At 43.9% G+C, this 21,754-nt stretch overlaps 1 protein-coding gene across 1 annotated transcript in view; it reads left to right on the forward strand.

The window, feature by feature from the left end:
• LOC126267754 (neuropilin-2-like) overlaps positions 1–21,754 on the forward strand; it is a 215,524-nt gene that overhangs the window by 131,736 nt on the left and 62,034 nt on the right. The gene's annotated exons all lie outside the window — the stretch shown is intronic.

Raw genomic sequence — 21,754 nt, forward strand, 5'->3', positions numbered from 1 at the left:
AACTATAGAGCTTGAAGTACAGTATATTCGACCGATATCAACGAAATTTTAATGGTTTATAGGCAAACAAACGTTAATAAATCCAACAAACTGCAGGACCGGATTCCTGGCTCTAATTGGAGGGAAAAATGGCCCTTTGAACATGTGACTGGAAATGCTTCGTTGCCAGGGTAGATGACGCTGACGAATGACAGTTCCTCTGCCCGTAGTCCACAGATGACGATTATGCAGTCTGATGATTTCAGTTGAGGTAGAGTTTGCTTCGTCGGTAAAGATGACATATCCCACAGCTGTGAAGGCCTGGTGCAAAAAACATTGACAAAATCCTTCCTGTAGAGGTAAATCCGCTGCTGATGTAATGAAATGATCGTAGGGCATTGTTGGCCGGGAGGCCCCATGCGGGGAAGTTCGGCCGCCTTATTGCAAGTCCTTTTTAGTTGACGCCGCTTCGGCGACTTGCAAGTCAATGACGATGAAATGATGATGAAGAACACACAACACTCTGTCATCACGAGTCAGAGAAAATCCCCGACCCTGCCGGGAATCGAACCCGGGACCCCGTGCGCGGGAAGCGAGAACGCTACCGCCAAGACCACGAACTGCTGACTCCGGTGCTGATAATCGTTGTACTCGTTGCAGGTGACAAAGACAGTAGAGGCTGTCGTGCTGGATACACATAATAGTACTTTGTCTTACACCATGTTGGCGGGCCACTTGCCTAGAGCTTGTACTAGGGTTTCTCTCAATCCGGTCCTCCAAACCCAGTGTACAAACAGTCCTCCGCGTCCTTGTACGTTCGTTTGTCTGAAAGGACCTATTATCACACAAAGTCCAAAGATGGTTCGAAATGTTGTGTGATGCGGTTGGTGTCTGAGAGGATACTTGTTTTGGTGTATCCATGCTGCCTCTCAACCGTTTCCATTTGCTTGTCTGTACACGAACACCGTCTCGGCATGTTCCTGGCATAAATACTGGACCATTCTGCTGCTTAAAGTACGCTGGGTCAATCACACAACCTGCAGGACTCAAGGGACACACAGCACTTGGTCAAAGGAAATTTCATTCGTCAGCGCCGTCTACAGGGGCAGCGATACATTGTCAGACACGTGTTCACAGAACCTTCTTTCCTCCTTTTCCAGTCAGGAATCCGTCCTTGCAGTATGTCGGTATTATTAATGTTCACCCTATGTATTAGTAGTGAAAATCTAAAGTTACAGAATTTTCCAATGCCCCACAAAAAAGTTCTTACGATTCTCGTAAAGTAAATTTTTCTCAGTCCAGCATAAACACGTAACAGAAAGACTGAGTTTCTTCTTTTGTGATTGTAAGACGCTACAATCACGGTGACAGTACGGTGTGGTCCCGATTTTAGAAAGAGTTATATTTATATACACCACTGGCCATTAAAATTGCTACACCACGAAGATGACGTGCTACAGACCGAAATTTAACCGACAGGAAGAAGATGTTGTGATATGCAAATGATAAGCTTTTCAGAGCATTCACACAAGGTTGGTGCCGGTGGCGACACCTACAACGTGCTGACATGAAGAAAGTTTACAACCGATTTCTCACACCCAAACAGCAGTTGACCGGCGTTGCCTGGTGAAACGTTGTTGTGAAGCCTTGTGTAAGGAGGAGAAATGCGTACCATCCTGTTTCCGACTTTGATAAAGATCGGATTGTAGCCTATCGCGATTGCCGATTATCGTGTCGCGACATTGCTGCTCGCGTTGGTCGATATCCAATGACTGCTAGCAGAATATGGAATCGGTGGGTTCAGGAGGGTAATACGGAACGCCGTGCTGGATCCCAACGGCCTCGTATCACTAGCAGTCGAGATGACAGGCATCTTATCCGCATGGCTGTAACGGATCGGGCAGCCACGTCTCGATCCCTGAGTCAACAGATGGGGACGTTTGCAAGACAACAACCATCTGCACGAACAGTTCGACGACGTTTGCAGCAGCGTGGACTATCAGCTCGGAGACCATTGCTGCGGTTACCCTTGACTCTACATCACCGACAGGATCGCCTGCGAAGGTGTACTCAACGACGAACCTGGGTGCACGAATGGCAAAACGTCATTTTTTTCGGATGAACCCAGGTTCTGTTTACAGCATCATGATGGTCGCATCCGTGATTGGCGACATCGCGGTGAACGCACATTGGAAGCATGTATTCGTCATCGCCATACTGGCGTATCACCCGGCAAGACGGTATGGGGTGCCATTGGTTACACGTCTCGGTCACCTCTTGTTCTCACTGACGGCACTTTGAACAGTGGACATTACATTTCAGATGTGTGACGACCCGTGGCTCTACCCTTCATTCGATCCCTGCGAAACCTTACATTTCAGCAGGATACTGCACGACCCGCATGTTGCAGGTCTTGTACGGGCATTTCTGGATACAGAAAATGTTCGACTGCTGCCCTGGCCAGCACATTTTCCAGATCTCTCACCAATTCACAACGTCTGATCAATGGTGGCTGAGCAACTGGCTCATCACAATACGCCAGTCACCACTCTTGAACTGTGGTATCGTGTTGAAGCTGCATGGGCAGCTGTACCTGTACACGCCATCCAAGCTCTGTTTGACTCAATGCCCAGGTGTATCAAGGCCGTTATTACGGCCAGAGGTGGTTTTTCTCGGTACTGATTTCTTAGGATCTATGCACCCAAATTGTGTGAAAATGTAATCACATGTCAGTTCTAGTATAATATATTTGTCCAATGAATATTCGTTTATCATCTGTATTTCTTCTTGGTGCAGCAATTTTAATGGCCAGTAGTGCATTTACGACTGCTTCTTTGAGTGCTGGACCTCGCGATTAACAGCGTGGACGACCGTGAAAATGGTCGCGTCATCGCCGCGAATCTCGTCATCGTAAAATGGTTTGGCTGTGACTGGCAATGTAGCACCTGATTCCGCCACTGCGCTTGCTGTTGTTCCCACGGCTCATCACTCACAGAACCAGTCTTAAATATCACTCTTTATAAAATCCATATCACACCGTACGGACACTGTGGTTGTAGCTTTTTACAGTTACGAAAGAGTCCTTCAAAACAAACCCCGATCTCTGTCATATGTTTATCCTGCGCTGAGGAAAAATTATTTTCGGGAAATCATAAGAACTTTTTTGGGCTCATTGAAAAACTCCGTTTATTTTCACTGTCAATATATGTGCGTATAACAAACCAAAATTTCATAGACGTAAGACAAATACATTTCAAACTATATAGTTCTGAGGTGAACAGTTCGCAGCGAAGAGACAGAAAACAGGACAATCCTTACCACAATTTATAATAAAAAATATGTATTGAACTTAAAGGGAAAATTGCTCAATGTGGCCTAAAGCTGAATAAAACAAAAAAATATTGTTATAACTTATTTTACGATAGGCCTATTGGTTTGCTTGTAATTAAAGTTTAAAGTCGAGTCTCCATAATAAAAAGCTCCGTACAGTGATTTACATCTCTTAGGAAGATGTATGCATCCTGGGATAGCAAGCTATTCAAACCAGTGTCGATGTTCAGCACGAAGTCGACGTACACCGCCCCAGTAACACTTGGATTTTTTCACGCAAAATTTCGAACGCCCATTATGAAGGAAATGTTTCAGACTACGGCTGAAGTATGTAGCAGTTGCTAAACTACGACCCACGGGGACTTTTGTAACTGACACGGATTGGTAGAAATTAAATTAAGAAATGTGCACCTCCATTATTTGAATAAAATCGTTCTCCAACTAATACAAATAAATATAAAATCCAAAATACACTATGAAATCTGCTACACAACATGAAGTAGCTAAACTGAAAACAGCTCTAACATACACTCCATGTCAGTACTCTCACACTCCCATTTAGCTTAGCCATCCCAAACTTTTTGACCAGAAACTAATTTAAAAAATTGTCAAGCAAATGTAAATGTTATTTAGCTACCAGAAGGCCATTAAACAACATGGTTGCCATTCTTCTAACTTCTTGCCTTACGAAGATATGGAAAGCAGTACGTCTTTCTTAAACAACACTCTGTATATCTCTTATCTGGTTATATATTTCATCTCAAGATCTATTCAGAAACCTATCACGTAACCAATATGTTATTTTTTAGTAACTCGTCCACATGCTGGAGTTGACAGTAAACCAATGGAAACAGAAGGAAAGTGCACACCAGCGATTTAGATAACGTCTTTAGTTGAACGTTTGTGCGAGTGGAATGAACACCAACGAAGAGAAGGCAGAAATGCTGCTGGTCTATGGAGAATGTAAGTTAGTGTAGGTTAGCAGAACAATAACCGTAATACTGTTTTCTTACTTGCCGGCCGCGGTGGTCTTGCGGTTCTAGGCGCTACAGTCCGGAACCGCGGGACCACTACGGTCGCAGGTTCGAATCCTGCAGCCGGCATGGATGTGTGTGATGCCTTTAGGATAGTTAGGTTTAAGTAGTTCTAAGTTCTAGGGGACTGATGACCTAAGATGTTAAGTCCCATAGTGCTCAGAGCCATTTTTCTTACTTACAGCACGGTTCCATGTACGAGAGGCGTTTTTTTCTAGAACCAAGTTGGCTTTCTTGAGGATTCCAATACATCACACTGTCCGCCACTTTTTTGGCTACAAAACCGTATTTTTCAACATGATCTCCGTTCAATTTGGCGTCCTTGCGCCACATTACTGGGACAGGCTGTGTGCCCGCATGGAAGCTCTCTACTGGTCGACGCCGGAGCCAAGGTCCTGCTGCATCAGTAACCTCCCCGTTATCCATGTACTGCTTCCCGCGGAGCCCGCCCTTCTTTCTAGCAAACAGATGGAAGTCGGAAGGTGCCAGATCCGGGCTGTTGAGTGGATGGAGAAGAACAGTCCAATGAAGTTTTGTGAGCTCCTCTCAGGTGGGTAGGCTTGTGTGAAGCCTGGCCTTATTATGGAGAAGTTGAGAAGTTCGTTTGCATTTTTGTGGCGACGACCACATTGAGGTCATTTCTTCAATTTCCTGAGCGTGCCCAATGCGCTTCAGAATTGATCGTTGCACCGTGGGGGAGGACATCGAACAAAATAACCCCTCAAGAGTTACAGAAGACCATAACCATGACTCTAACGGCTGAGAGTGCGGCTCTGAACTTTTTCTTCGGAGGAGTGGTGATGTGGCACCACTCCATGACTGCATTTTTGTTTCTGGTTCGAAGTGATGAACCCATGTTTCGTCGCCTGTCACAATGTTCGACAAGAAGTTGTCACGATCAGTTTCGTAGTGCGCAACCAACTTCGTGCAGACGTTCCTTCGTTGCTGTTTATGGTCTTTTTTTTAGGCGGCGAAGAACCCAGCGGGGCCGGCCGCTGTGACAGAGCGTTCCTAAGCGCTTCAGTTCGGAACTGCGCTGCTGCGACGGTCGCAGTTTCGACTCCTGCCTCGGGCATGGATGTGTGTGATGTCCGTAGGTTAGTTAGGTTTAAGTAGTTCTAAGTTCTTGGAGAATGATGACCTTCGAAGTTAAGTGCCATAGTGCTCAGAGCCATTTGAACCATTTTTGCTCTGCCAATAGAGACTTCCAGTCGTGTAGCGGGGTGTTAGAGCGCGATTCGTTGATCATCTCCAATGAGACTGTCCGCAATTTCCAACATGACACGAGTCACAGGTGTGTGCAGCCTGCTGGCATGCGAGAGACCGGGCAGGTTTGAGCGACCTTGTTGCTGTGATGGCAGACGCCTCGCTCAACGAGTCACTGTGCTTCTAATGGTCAAATGGCTCTGAGCACTATGGGACTTGACATCTATGGTCATCAGTCCTCTAGAACTTACAACTACTTAAACCTAACTAACCTAAGGACATCACACAACACCCAGTCATCACTCACCGTGCCTCTGTTCACTGCCTGTTGTCCGTAGACATACTGAAAGCGCCTATGAATATCTGCAGTGCTCTTGTTTCCCGCCAAAAGAAACTCAGTGACAGCTCTCTGCTTTTATCGCACCTCTATTTATAGCGCCACCTCTATTTATAACGCCACCACATTTCGATTTTCATGGAACTACAGAAGCTGAAGCGGGAATATTCCACGATGTCCCACAACAAATATCCCATATTTTCAACGGAAATTCGCTGCGACAAAAATTTCTTGCATTACTTATTGAACACCCCAGGCAGTACAGTATTATAGTACTCTTAAACGATACGGAATCCTTGATTAAGAACTGCACCGTTATTACTTTTTATTGTAGTTGAAGGTAGCGTTAGAATAGTCTCTTCGGGTCTGTCCATGGCATGCTTGTTGTCGTCAGCCACTTCGATCAATGCAGCTGCTGTGTTTAAAGGAACCTCCCTAATATTTCTTCTTACAGAAACTACTGTGCTCATACAAAAAAAAACTGTAATAAAAAACTGATGTCTTAAATTGTAGCAGAAGGCGCCCAAAAAACAAATTAAAAGTGGAAGAAACTTGATAAATTTCTAGTGAAATGTGTAAAATTGTAATTGTTCTCAGAATTAACTAAATTTTACATTCACCCATACTGAACCGCTTACTAACATTCACCAAACGAGAAAGCGAGGCCCCACACTGGTAAATTGTAGAATGACAAATGCTGATACGTGAGCAAATGCCATGCAACATACAGCTATCTGATTCAAAGTTTCCCCGCAGTCGTAAATACTTCACCAATGGAACCACATGTACTCTTTTCTCACTGGCTGTGGCCAACTGCCTTAACGGTGATCGCGATACGATGTGTGTATTTTACTAGCAAATTCCACTAAATAGTGCAAAATACGACGTACTGTTTGGATAAACATGCAAAAGAGAAGGGTAACCCTCACAATCACTGCTATTACACATGTATATGAAGCAAGAGATGGAAGAAACAAGAGCTGAAAAAAATTTCTCACAGCAAATTTATTAATACGTGGCGCACATAATTGCTAGAAGAATGAAAGAAATGTCGGAAGATAAAGTATTCGTAAAATATAATATATTCTATGGAAAGTCATTTAACAAAAGAAATTAATTTAATTCTAAATTTTTGAAATTGTAAGCGTTGTTTAAAAATGATCGTGGTTTCAGTTACGTGAAAGAGTAGTAACAGAGAGAAGTTCTAAAATAGTTTCAGTGCAAACTATGTTTCTGACATTTGTCTATCTGTTATATAAAGACCGATGTGTAATCACTTAGAAGACCTACTGCTGACCAGTCGTTTGTAGATGCAAAAGGAAAGTGCGGTATTTACAGCCTCTTCGTTGACTGAACTATCTGCAGTCAGCGATGTAGATCGAACGTTCCGCTCAAAAGAAACGCATGACGTTTACCAATGTCACAAAGCTTGTTAATCATTTTTCGACTAAAATACTGTACTTTCATATAAGATTATGACGAGAAGCACTTCGTTACAGGATGACACCGTGATACTGTTACAAACCCTCAGGCATGATGGAGAAGAGAACATCATCACTTTGAGGGAAGGGACACTCGTCCGGAAACGAACGAGTCCGAAGATGTAATCGAAAATCTATTCCTGCTAAACATTAATCTCGTGCAGCGCTCAAACTAAAGGTGTCAACTTCGAAACCTGCTCTTGACGTACAGAGCTATATAGCTGAATACTCCCCAGTACTCTCAGATAATTTTGCCTGTTGATGGACTAGTAACGGACCACGTAACTTGATGTCAAGGAGACCGAAATTCGCCGATAGGCGGAGAGGAAGAAACAGGTTTAGTATGTAGCGTAATCATTAACTACGCCTGCCCAACATGACTGGCAGTCTGTGTTTATGGCTCTTCATAATGAAGCATGGGGATTTTCATCGGCCCAAACATGACTGTTGAGATTATTTATCATTCCGTATCTGGTTAGACAGGCTCCATCTGTGAAATTACATACGCGGAAAAGTGGGGATCGACTGCAAGGCGTCGCGAGAACGATTGGATGAGCTCGACATGAGGTCCTTAGTCAGTAGGAGTCATAGTACGCATCTGCTGTGGATTGTATGGGCATAGATGCATTTCCCGATTACTTGCCACGCAGTACTCTGTGAAACATTTATTTCTCGTGGGGCTGATCGAGTGCTGATTGCACGTTTCTCATTCACCAGAGCGATCACTGCGTCTTCTAAGTAGTTCGTCGTCATCCTCGGTCGTTTTACTGAGATACCAATTGTCCTACTTCACTTAATCGTTGGAACAGTCTTGGAAAGATAGTTTGAATTCGATGTCTTATATGGTGATATTTGGTCCTCTACAATCTTTCCCTGCTTCCATTAGCTTGCCCACACAAGAAAATCATGTCTAAAAGTTCTGTCACCTGGTACAAATCAGTTTGCTTAGGGCTGATCGACGTTAGTACTTCAGCTAGTAAACACAGGCTGTGGTCTACTGCAGTACAGATACTGTACACCGGAACTGCTCTGTCAGTACACAGTACGCCATAAGCATTGGAAAATCTGCTGTAGCAACCTCTACACCTAAATGCTTGGTGGGACTGCCTACACTGTAATCTCAACAACAATAACACAGGTGCATGTGTTCCCCTGTCAGAGGTATCAGAATGGTTTTCGCTTATAACTTTCGTCTCGGTCGTCTCCGGACCAGGGTCCCTTACCTAAAATTGATGCATTTAATCTTCTTCATCATCCCTGAAAGCTTCTAACATCGACATTGAACCACGCTGCATTACAGCCCACAACATGCCTCACCAAGTCTAACGCATTGCTTCCCAGTCCCGACATTAGAGTGCTTCGATTATTCCGTGAATATGTAGGTGGTGGCAAGAAAGTAATTGTTTTACCACAATATCACAGCTAGCACTGTACATATGGAGCATTCAACTTGGTATGTCTTTCTTCACTGTCCCGACGGATAACCGCCGCGTTATTAGTTTGCGATACAATAATTTATAGTACAACCACCCTAGTCTGTACGTCCATTAAGTTCACAGCTTCCCCTCTTTTTCTTCCTTTGGTCATCAGTTTTCTGACTGGTTTGATGCAGCCCGCCACAAATTCCTCTCCTGTGCTAACCTTTTCATCTCAGAGTAGCACTTGCAACCTACGTATTCAGTTATTTGCTAGATATATTCCAATCTGTCTTCCTCTACAGTTTTTGCCCTCTGCAGCCCCCTCTAATACCATGGAAGTCATTACCTCATGTCTTAACAGATGTCCTACCATCCTGTCCCTTCTCCTTATCAGTGTTTTCCATATATTCCTTTCCGATTCTGCGCAGAACCGCCTCATTCCCTATTTTATCAGTCCACCTAATTTTCAACATTCATCTGTAGCACCACATCTCGAATGCTTCGATTCTCTTCTGTTCTGGTTTTCCCACAGTCCATGTTTCACTACCATACAATGCTGTACTCCAGACGTACATCCTCAGAAATTTCTTCCTCAAATTAAACCCGATATTTGATAGTAGTAGACTTTTCTTGGCCAGGAATGTCCTTTTTGCCATTGCTAGTCTGCTTTTGATGTCCTCCTTACTCCGTCCGTCATTGGTTATTTTACTGCCTAGGTAGCAGAATTCCCTAACTTCATCTACTTCGTGACCCTCAATCCTGGTGTTAAGTTTTTCGCTATTCTCATTTCTACTACGCCTTATTACCTTCGTCTTTCTTCGATTTACTCTCAATCCATACTCTGTACTCATTAGACTGTTCATTCCGTTCAGCATATCAAATAATTCTTCTTCACTTTCAAATGGTTCAAATGGCTCTGAGCACTATGGGACTTAACATATCAGGTCATCAGTCCCCTAGAACCTAGAACTACTTAAACCTAACTAACCTAAGGATATCACATACATCCATGCCCAAGGCAGGATTCGAACCTGCGACCGTAGGAGTCCCGCGGTTCCGGACTGAAGCGCCTAGAACCGCACGGCCACCGCGGCCGGCTTTCTTCACTTTCACTCAGGATAGCAATGTCATCAGCGAATCGTATAACTGATATCCTTTCACCTTGAATTTTAGTTTCACACTTGAGCCTTTCTTTTACTTCCGTCATTGCTTCCTTGATGCACAGATTGAACAGTAAGGGTGAAAGGCTACAGCCTTGTCTTACTCCCTTCTTAATACGAGCACTTCGTTCTTGATCGTCCACTCTTATTATTCCCTCTTGATTGTTGTACATATTGTATATGACCCGTCTCTCCTTATAGCTTATCCCTACTTTTCTCAGAATTTCGAACATCTTGCACCATTTTACATTGTCAAACACTTTTTCCAGGTCGACAAATCCTATGAACATGTTTTGATTTTTCTTTAGTCTTGATTCCATTATCAACCGCAACATCAGAATTACCTCTCTCGTGCCTTTACTTTTCCTGAAGACAAGCTGATCGTCACCTAGCGCATCCTCAGTTTTCTTTTCCATTCTTCTGTATATTATTCTTGTAAGCAACTTGGATGAGCAGTTACACTGATTGTGCGGTAATTCTCGCACATGCCATCTTCGGAATGTTTGGATGACTCTTTTCCGAAAGTCAGATGGTATGTCGCCATACTCATACATTCTACACGCCAACGTGAATGGTCATTTTATGGCCACTTTCCCCAATGATTTTAGATATTCTGATGGGATGTTGTTTATCTCTTCTGCCTTATTTGATCTTAAGTCCTCCAAAGCTCTTTTAAATTCTGATTCTAATACTGAATCCCCCATCTCTTCTGCCGTCCTCGGTGGTCTCGCGGTTCTAGGCGCGCAGTCCGGAACCGTGCGACTGCTACGGTCGCAGGTTCGAATCCTCCCTCGGGCATGGATGTGTGTGATGTCCTTAGGTTAGTTAGGTTTAAGTTGTTCTAAGTTCTAGGGGACTAATGACCACAGAAGTTGAGTCCCATAGTGCTCAGAGCCATTTGAGCCCATCTCTTCTAAATCTACTCCCGTTTCTTCTTTTATCACATCAGACAAATCTTCCCCCTCATAGAGGCATTCAGTGTATTCTTTCCACCTATCCGCTCTCTGCTCTGATTTGACAATGGAATTCCCGTTGTACTCTTAATGTTATCACCCTTGCTTTTCATGTCACCGCAGGTTGTTTTGACCTTCCTGTATGCTGAGTCTGTCCTTCCGACAATTATTTCTTTTGAGATGTCTTCACATTTTTTCTGCGACCATTTCGTCTTAGCTTCCCTGCACTTCCTATTTGTTTCATTCCTCAGCGACTTGTATTTCTCTATCCCTGAGCCTCCCGAACATTTTCGTACTTCCTCCTTTCACCGATCAATTGAAGTATTTCTTCTGTTAACCATGGTTTCTTCTGAGTAACCTTCTTTGTACCTATGTTTTCCTTCACAACTTCTGTGACGGCCCTTTTTAGATCCATTCCTCTTCAATTGTACTGCCAACTGAGCTGTCCCTTATTGCTGTATCTATAGCCTTAGAGACCTTCAACCGTATCTTGTTCTTCCTTAGTACTTCAGTATCCCACTTCTTTGCGTTTTGATTCTTCATGACTAATGTCTTAAACGTCAGCCTACTCTTCATCACTACTATATTGTGATCTGAATCTATGTCTGCACCTGGGTACGCCTTACAATCCAGTATCTGATTTCGGAATCTCTGACCGACCATGATGTAATCTAACGGAAATCTTCACGTATCATCCGACATTTTCCAAATATAGCTCCTCCTTTTGTGGTTCTTGAACAGAGTATTCGCTGTTACTAGCTGAAACTTGTTACAGAACCCAATTAGTCTCTGTCCTCTCTCATTCCTTGTCCCAAGCCCATATTCTCCTGTAACCTTTTCTTCTACCTTTCCCATGTCTCCCTTGATTATTAGATTTTAATATTCCTTTACATACTGTATTATCCTTTCAATGTCGTCATACACTTTCTCTATCTTTCATCTTCAGCTTGTGATGTCGGCTTGTGTACGTCAACTATCGTTGTCGGTATTGGTTTGCTGTCGATTCTGATAAGAACAACCCTGTCACTGAACTCTTCACAGTAACACACCCTCTGCCCTACCTGTCTATTCATAACGAATCCTATCCCAGTTACACCATTTTCTGTTGCTATTGATATTACCCTATACTCATCTGACCAGAAATCCTTGTCTTCTTTCCACTTCACTTCACTGATCCCTACTATTTCCAGATTGAGCCTTTGCATTTGCGTTTTCAGATTTTCTAGTTTCCCTACCACGTCCAAGCTTCTGAGATTCCACGGCCCAACTCGTAGAACGTTATCCTTCCGTTGATTATTAAATCTTTTTATGATGGTAACCTCCCCGTTGGCAGTCCCCTCCCGGAGATCCGAATGGGGGACTATTCCGGAATCTTTTGCCAATGGAGAGATCATCATGACACTTCTTCAATTACAGGCCGAATGTCATGTCGATACCTGTTACGTGTCTTTAATGCAGTGGTTTCCATTGCCTTCTGCATCATCATGCCGTTGATCATTGTTGATTCTTCCGCCTTTAGGAGCAGTTCCCCACCCCTAGGATAAGAGAGTGCCCTGAACCTCTGTTCGCTGCTGCGCCCTCTTTGACAAGGCCGTTGGCAGAGTGAAGGGTGACTTCTTATTCCAGAAGTCTTCAGCCGCCAATACTGATTATTAATCGAAATTTAAGCAGCTGTAGGATTAGAACCCAGGACCGAAAACGTTTTGATCATGAATGAAGGACGCCAATCCTAGACCACGGGTGCTTGCCATAAAAATGTTCAAATGTGTCTGAAATCTTATGGGACTTAACTGCTAAGGTCATCAGTCCCTAAGCTTAAACACTACTTAAACTAAATTATCCTAAGGACAAACACACACACCCATGCCCGTGGGAGGACTCGAACCTCCGCCGAGACCAGCCGCAGAGTTCATGACTGCAGCGCCCCAGACCGCTCGGCTAATCACGCGCGGCGGCTTCACCAAGACGGTGGTAACCGTCCACTCGGCAAACAGACTATTGCATCTTCCAGACACCATACTTTTGCAGTTTACTTTCTGAGACGACAATCCACGATGTGCAAGTACTACATTATATCTGTAGTTCAAATCTGCAGTCCATCGTGCACATCGAATGCCGTCCTCTCCGCGACCATGTTTCTTCGCAAACTGCACAATGTATTCTCAAGTTTAATTTTCTACGTGTTGGACCACGATATATATTATGTAATATTTTTAGTTTTTAATTTCATCGTCCACGGTGTGTATTGAAATCGTACGTGTTACACAAAAACAAAAAGTTTGAAAATTGAGACCTCGAAGACAAAATTCCTGGGCTGGCACACGATATGATAATCAGTCTCTTACTTGCTCTCCAAGCTTCTTTGTTAACTGTTTCACTGTTCGACCTTTCGATACAGTGTTAAAACTCGACTTCTCTTTCAAAACATCTCACAAATTACAATGTTTTACACTTTAACGTGAAACCACAGTTTTACATTTATATACAGATTTTATATATACAAGATGTGACGAATATAATTGCAAATATTTATATTGGTAAGTGAGGACGGTGTACTGAACAACATTACATCAGCATTTACGTCATATGCAGACTACAAGTCATATGTTTTTAGGTTGGGTAGAACCTCCAAGTACGTGTAGCATGAGCGGGCCATGAATATTCGTTTCCTCCTGGGCAATAGGTCAGGTGCTGAAGTATGGATGCGTGGACGCAAAATGGTTAGTCTATTCTGACAGAGGTAGCCTACCTATTGGTGCAGTTACGACTCTGGAGGAAACATCAGGTGGTTAATAACGTGGCGTATTTGTGAGAAGAACAGAAAGAAAACAAGCAATACACTGATGTGTGTACATATGAAAGTACCACAAAGAAAATTACCTGCACGTACAACCGTGACAACCTGTATACAAATATTTTAAATGCATAACAGCAGAAAATAACAAATAGCAGCTCCACAAATTGTCAACTGCAAAACACCTACAAGACTAACCCGAAACCTGTACTACTGCAGCTGACTCCAGCGTGAAACGAATTTAAAGAAACAAAGGCAAAGAAATGTAAAAAGATGAGTAAGAAATCTGCATCAGACTGTAATAGTACCTCATATGTGGTTTAGTGTGTTCGAAAGTGTGATTGTTGTTTATCATGAACGTTACAAAAAAATGATTCAAACGGCTCTGAGCACTATGGGACTTAACTTCTGAGGTCATCAATCCCCTAGAACTTAGAACTACTTAAACCTAACTAACCTAAGGACATCACACACATCCATGTCCGAGGCAGGATTCGAACCTTCGACCGTAGCGGAATGTTACAAGTCTTAAGGGAGTCTCCATCTTTGAACGCGTGAAAAATAGGTGATGTCTCGTGATTTTTTCAAGTAAATTAAACAGTTATCCTAAATCTGATGATATAGTTCTATTCCTTACACTTTTGTCTTTAAGAGATCGTTTTTGTGTCTACATCGGACGATCCCTATATTCGCTGCACCAGGTGGAAGGACCCCTTGCAGCCGGAATACTGGTTATCGGTGGGAGTTTCCCAAATCTCTCCTATTGGACTTGTAACAGAATAATTGTGTATACATTATTTTCAACGTATTTGCTATCAATATACAAAGAATAATTAAAAAGTATCAAATTTTACCAAATGGTGACTTTTGAAAGAAATGGCCTAAAAAATAGAGACAAAAGATGTAAGTAGGCTGTTTAGGTTTTTTTATTGGTAACGCCGCCGCCACGTAGCGCTCTGTATGAAAATCACTGCCTTCAGTAGCTTGAATCTTTTATTTAGCTGGCAGTAGTGGCGCTCGCTGTATTGCAGTAGCTTGAGTAACGAAGATTTTTGTGAGGTAAGTGATTTGTGAAACGTATAGGTTATTGTTAGTCAGGGCCATTCTTTCGTAGGGATTTTGAAAGTCAGATTCCGTTGCGCTAAAAATATTGTGTGTCATTTTAAGCACAGTCTTGTATAAATTTTTCTAAGGGGACGTTTCAAAGAGCGCACCAAAAATAGACTTTCGAAGATATCGTAAAGCGGCTACTTATGCTGACAAAGAAATCAGTTGAGAACGCCGGTATCAAATTCCGATCAAAATCGTATTTTAAGGTTGCAGTGTTATGTTCCTCTCGTGTTCGAAACACATTACAGTACTGGCCATTACAATTGCTACACGAAGAAGAAATGCAGATGACAAAGGGGTATTCATTAGACAAATATATTATACTAGAACTGACATGTGATTACATTTTCACGCAATTTGGGTGCATAGACCCTGAGAAATCAGTACACAGAACAACCACCTCTGGCCGTAATAACGGCCCTGATACGCCTGAGCATTGAGTCAAACAGAGCTTGGATGGTGTGTACAGGTACAGCTGCCCATGCAGCTTCAACACGATACCACAGTTCATCAAGAGCAGTGACTGGCGTTACTGTAACGAGCCAGTTCCTCGGCCACCATTGACCAGACGTTGTCAGTTGCTGAGACATCTGGAGAATGTGTTGGCCAGGGCAGCAGTCGATCCAGAAAGGCCCCTAGAGGACCTGCAACATGCGGGTCGTGCATTATCCTGCTGAAATGCAGAGTTTCGCGGGGATTGAATGAACGGTAGAGCCACGGCTCGTAACACATATGAAATGTAACGTCCGCTATTCAAAGTGCCGTCAATGCGAACAAGAGGTGACGGACACGTGTAACCATTGGCATCCCATACCATCACGCCGGGTGATACGCCTGTATGGCGATGACGAGTACACGCTTCCAATGTGCGTTCACCGCGATGTCGCCAAACACGGGTGCGACCATCATGATGCCATGAACAGAACCTGTATTCACCCGAAAAAAATGAGGTTTTACCATTCGTGCTCCCAGGTTCGTCGTTGAGTGCACCATCACAGACGCCTCTGTCTGTGATGCAGCGTCAAGGGTAACCGCATCCATGGTCTCCGAGCTGATAGTCCATGCTGCTGCAAACGTCGTCGAACTGTTCGTGCACATGGTTGTTGTCTTGCAAACGTCCCCATATGTTGACTCAGGGATCGAGACGTGGCTGCCCGATCCGTTACAGCCATGCGGATAAGATGCCTGTCATCTCGACTGCTAGTGATACGAGGCCGTTGGCATCCAGCACTGCGTTTCGTATTACCGTCCTGAACCCACCAATTCCATATTCTGCTAACAGTCATTGGATATCGACCAACGCGAGGAAGAAAGTCACGATACGATAAACCGCAGTCGCCATAGGCTACAATCCGACCTTCATCAAACTCGGAAACGTGATGGTACGCATTTCTCCTCCTTACACGACGCATCACAACGTTTCACCAGGCAACGCCGGTGAACTGCTGTTTGTGTATGAGAAATCGGTTGGAAATTTTCCTCATATCAGCACGTTGTATGTGTCGGCACCGGCGTCAACCTTATGTGAATGCTCTGAAAAGCTAATCATTTGCAGATCACAGCATCTGCTTCCTGTCGGTTAAATTTAGCGTCTGTAGCACATCTTCGTGGTGTAGCAATTTTAATGGCCAGTAGTGTAGTATGTTTCTTGTCACGTAGTGTAATGTGGGCTCTTGGAATTTCGCGTCCTTAGAACGTCATCTTCGTGGTGCAGCAATTTTAATGGCCAGTAGTGTATTTCGAGAGAAACGCGAAGTTTTGGGTTAAATTTTTTGTAGTTCACTAAAACATGTCTACATCTACATTTATACTCTGCAAGCCACCCAACGGTGTGTGGCGGAGGGCACTTTACGTGCCACTGTCATTACCTCCCTTTCCTGTTCCAGTCTTGTATGGTTCGCGGGAAGAACGACTGCCGGAAAGCCTTAGTCAGCGATCCTTAGAGAATACAGCAATACCTCTCAATTGAAAAGGACGTCTTCCTCCGTCTTCTTCGTGGACACAGAGGTTGTGTGGGCCTCTTAGGCAGTATCTGTCATTCGCTGCTCTGCTCTGTTCGCTCGATTCACTTTTCGTCCGCTTTAGTGCAGAAGCTGTACAACATGATGGTCCGATCTCACGTTCGAACACTGTCATAATATCCATTTGAAATTATATGCTGCCATACTGGCATCTATGTCGACTTTTTTTCCTCGTTGTGGATGATCTTAGGAGACACTTTTTCAAAAATCGTCTTGTAACTGGATAACGTAGTTTCTAGCAAACTAGCGAAAAACACTACAGTAAAACAGACAAACCAGAGAACATTTTAAGTCAAAAAACTATTTTTTTTTTATTTTCAAAGAGGACCTTCCCCTTAAGGCAATCCGTCAGCTGCTCATGAACGATATAGGGCCAGCCTTTAGACACTGCACGTAATGTGCTGATCGGCGTACTGTCGCTTGGATCTTCAACAGTGAGTATTTTTCCTGGAATTGCATGAAGTGGCTTAATTGGTGCAATTGTCGTGCCAGTATACCCCTCGAGCAGCGTTTAGTCAGATAGCTTCTGTTTATTGATGACCTCGTCGAGAACGAGACGCAAAGCCAATTTCTGCCTCGCGTTACGAAGGTAGCGACTGATTACGGGAATTTACGTGCCCCGGGCGGCCTTATTAGCGGCTCGTGTGCGCGACTGAAAGACAGAAGAGAGAAGAGAGAACGAGAAGGAGGACGCGGAACAAAAACAAAACGACACCTGGCGTCTGCGCGCGCAGATGCATGACCGAGACAATGCCGGGTTTCCTGGGAGCGGCGGCATCGCTATCCCGGGGGGCATCTACGTCCGACTCCCGACTCTGCTCTGCGAATGTCAGCGGGACTGGTACAGGACTGGAATCCGCACTCTGGAATCTTAAAGGAGTCCCATTCACAGCCGCCACGTTTAACCGAGGGCGTGTATTCCCGGTATGCAGGGTAATGCCGCCAGGCCCGGATCTAATCGTGATGACTCCCTACACAAGCAATATACAGCGCAGTCGACTCTTGCCAGTACGGTCCTAGAGTAATCGAATTTATCTATCTGGTGAACCCAGTAACCGGTCACTTGGAGAAACATCGATAAATCAAAGAATTCACTGTGTTTTAGTGTTGTTGTTGTTGTCTTCAGTCCTGAGACTGGTTTGATGCAGCTCTCCATGCTACTCTATCCTGTGCAAGCTGCTTCATCTCCCAGTACCTACTGCAACCTACATCCTTCTGAATCTGCTTAGTGTACTCATCTCTCGGTCTCCCTCTACGATTTTTACCCTCCACGCTGCCCTCCAACGCTAAATTTGTGATCCCTTGATGCCTCAAAACATGTCCTACCAACCGATCCCTTCTTCTAGTCAAGTTGTGCCACAAACTTCTCTTCTCCCCAATCCTATTCAATACCTCCTCATTAGTTACGTGATCTATCCACCTTATCTTCAGTATTCTTCTGTAGCACCACATTTCGAAAGCTTCTATTCTCTTCTTGTCCAAACTAGTTATTGTCCATGTTTCACTTCCATACATGGCTACACTCCAAACAAATACTTTCAGAAACGACTTCCTGATACATAAATCTATATTCGATGTTAACAAATTTCTCTTCTTCAGAAACGCTTTCCTTGCCATTGCCAGTCTACATTTTATATCCTCTCTACTTCGACCATCATCAGTTATTTTACTTCCTAAATAGCAAAATTCCTTTACTACTTTAAGTGTCTCATTTCCTAATCTAATTCCCTCAGCATCACCCGATTTAATTTGACTACATTCCATTATCCTCGTTTTGCTTTTGTTGATGTTCACCCTGTCGAATGCGTCCTAAAGGTTTCTAAAGGATGACTAATGAGAAAGACCACTGACTTGCATTGACTGGCTTGATGACCCCAGGGACCATTGACCTCGGTATGGGACATCAATTTGAACTTCATACGAGGGAGGAACCTACCCGTCTAGGTTCGTTTTCGCGTTAGAGATGTGATTGAATTGACTTCGTCAGTATTGGGGAGAAAAAAAAACATGTCGAAGGTTAAACCCTACAGCTGCAGTGAAAAACGCGACAAATGATAAAAGGCTAATTTTTTTAAAAAAAGTGATATACGTTATCGTAAATAAAGCGAAACTACTGTCGCAAAGTAGATTTCAGCTATATAGCTCTAGTGGAGTCTGCTGTACTGTGTTATGCGTGTTATCAGAAGTTAATCGAATGAATATCACGAGACAAATTATAATTATTTATTGGAAAGGAAACGAATCAGTTATCGCCAAAAAGCTGCACAACTGTAGTGGAGACTACAACAAATAGACAAACTCTTTTGATTTTCGAATAAATAAATACCCTTAGCTTTCATTTTTCTAAATACACATTTTTCCTACACTTTTATGTAAAGAAACCAAAGCTACTGTCGCAAATTAAACTTTAGCAACAAGCACAAGTGGGAAGTGTGGTATCAAAGTTTAACTGGAATGTGAATGTTACAATACTTCACATAAATCACATCACTAAGTTTCACAAAGGGGGAAAAGGATAGTCAAGGTAAACGAGCAGAGTTAGTTCACTTTTACAAATCAGGATAGCTTAAAACTATCGCAGACAAACATTACTGTGCAAACTAGAGTTATTATTATAGAATATTGGATGGTAGTGACCAACAGCAGCTGAATATTTCCAAATAATGGCAGATGCTATGAGTTCAAGTCAAGACTAACTATGCAAACATTTGAGCAAGGAATACCCAACACTACCAGACGAGACATAAATCTTTAAATAAACAGCACAACATAAAACATGAGTTAATAAAATCAATAAACAATATAAACATTTGAATAATCTACCCATACAATAAGAACCAATATTTTTCTTCTCAGGGCCCCCTTCTTTCAAGTAAATAAATAAAGAAATAAATAAACCAACAAAACCACTAATTTTGTAATGACACTATCCCAAGAATCTCATTTAGCATACTTCATCAATTAGTTCCAAAAATGACACCTAAATTAATTCGCGGTATTAACCATAACACTATCTCGATTTTCACAATAAATAAATACCCTTAGATTTCCTTTTTTTTAAATATATATTTTTCCCTACAATTTTCTGGCAAGCTTTTATTCCACACATACTCATCTAAATGGGACCTGCAACTGTGACATTTGCCTCTTGCCCGACACCCCACACCCAGAAAAATACCTGAACTGTTTTTTTAATAAACCCACGGTTTTTATAAATTCGGTTGAGTAGTTCTCCACTATACGTTAATATCCATTCTGTTATAACCTTTCATATTAGCCCTCCTATTTAATATTACAACTAACCATTCGGCTGTGTGCTTTTTCATTAAATTACTTGTAAACAACCGAGCAGTAAGCAGTAAAAGTTGTAAACACATAAGAATATTGGCTTCTTCATGTACACTCCTGGAAATTGAAATAAGAACACCGTGAATTCATTGTCCCAGGAAGGGGAAACTTTATTGACACATTCCTGGGGTCAGATACATCACATGATCACACTGACAGAACCACAGGCACATAGACACAGGCAACAGAGCATGCACAATGTCGGCACTAGTACAGTGTATATCCACCTTTCGCAGCAATGCAGGCTGCTATTCTCCCATGGAGACGATCGTAGAGATGCTGGATTTAGTCCTGTGGAACGGCTTGCCATGCCATTTCCACCTGGCGCCTCAGTTGGACCAGCGTTCGTGCTGGACGTGCAGACCGCGTGAGACGACACTTCATACAGTCCCAAACATGCTCAATGGGGGACAGATCCGGAGATCTTGCTGGCCAGGGTAGTTGACTTACACCTTCTAGAGCACGTTGGGTGGCACGGGATACATGCGGACGTGCATTGTCCTGTTGGAACAGCAAGTTCCCTTGCCGGTCTAGGAATGGTAGAACGATGGGTTCGATGACGATTTGGATGTACCGTGCACTATTCAGTGTCCCCTCGACGATCACCAGAGGTGTACGGCCAGTGTAGGAGATCGCACCCCACACCATGATGCCGGGTGTTGGCCCTGTGTGCCTCGGTCGTATGCAGTCCTGATTGTGGCGCTCACCTGCACGGCGCCAAACACGCATACGACCATCATTGGCACCAAGGCAGAAGCGACTCTCATCGCTGAAGACGACACGTCTCCATTCGTCCCTCCATTCACGCCTGTCGCGACACCACTGGAGGCGGGCTGCACGATGTTGGGTCGTGAGCGGAAGACGGCCTAACGGTGTGCGGGACCGTAGCCCAGCTTCATGGAGATGGTTGCAAATGGTCCTCGCCGATACCCCAGGAGCAACAGTGTCTCTAATTTGCTGGGAAGTGGCGTTGTGGTCCCCTACGACACTGCGTAGGATCCTACGGTCTTGGCGTGCATCCGTGCGTCGCTGCGGTCCGGTCCCAGGTCGACAGGCACGTGCACCTTCCGCCGACCACTGGCGACAACATCGATGTACTGTGGAGACCTCACGCCCCACGTGTTGACCAATTCGGCGGTATGTCCACCCAGCCTCCCGCATGCCCACTATACGCCCTCGCTCAAAGTCCGTCAACTGCACATACGGTTCACGTCCACGCTGTCGCGGCATGCTACCAGTGTTAAAGACTGCGATGGAACTCCGTATGCCACGGCAAACTGGCTGACACTGACGGCGGCGGTGCACAAATGCTGCGTAGCTAGCGCCATTCGACGGCCAACACCGCGGTTCCTGGTGTGTCCACTGTGCCGTGCGTGTGATCATTGCTTGTACAGCCCTGTCGCAGTGTCCGGAGCAAGTATGGTGGGTCTGACACACCGGTGTCAATGTGTTCTTTTTTCCATTTCCAGGAGTGTAATTTGAAGTACCTGGCATGGGAAATTTTGCGCATTAGTGGTTAGTGGAGACAAAGCAAATGCTACAGAATCGGAACAATGAAAACCATAGTGGTGGACAGATAGTAC

This window comes from Schistocerca gregaria, chromosome 4 (genome assembly GCF_023897955.1).
Source record: "Schistocerca gregaria isolate iqSchGreg1 chromosome 4, iqSchGreg1.2, whole genome shotgun sequence".
NCBI lineage: Eukaryota > Metazoa > Arthropoda > Insecta > Orthoptera > Acrididae > Schistocerca > Schistocerca gregaria.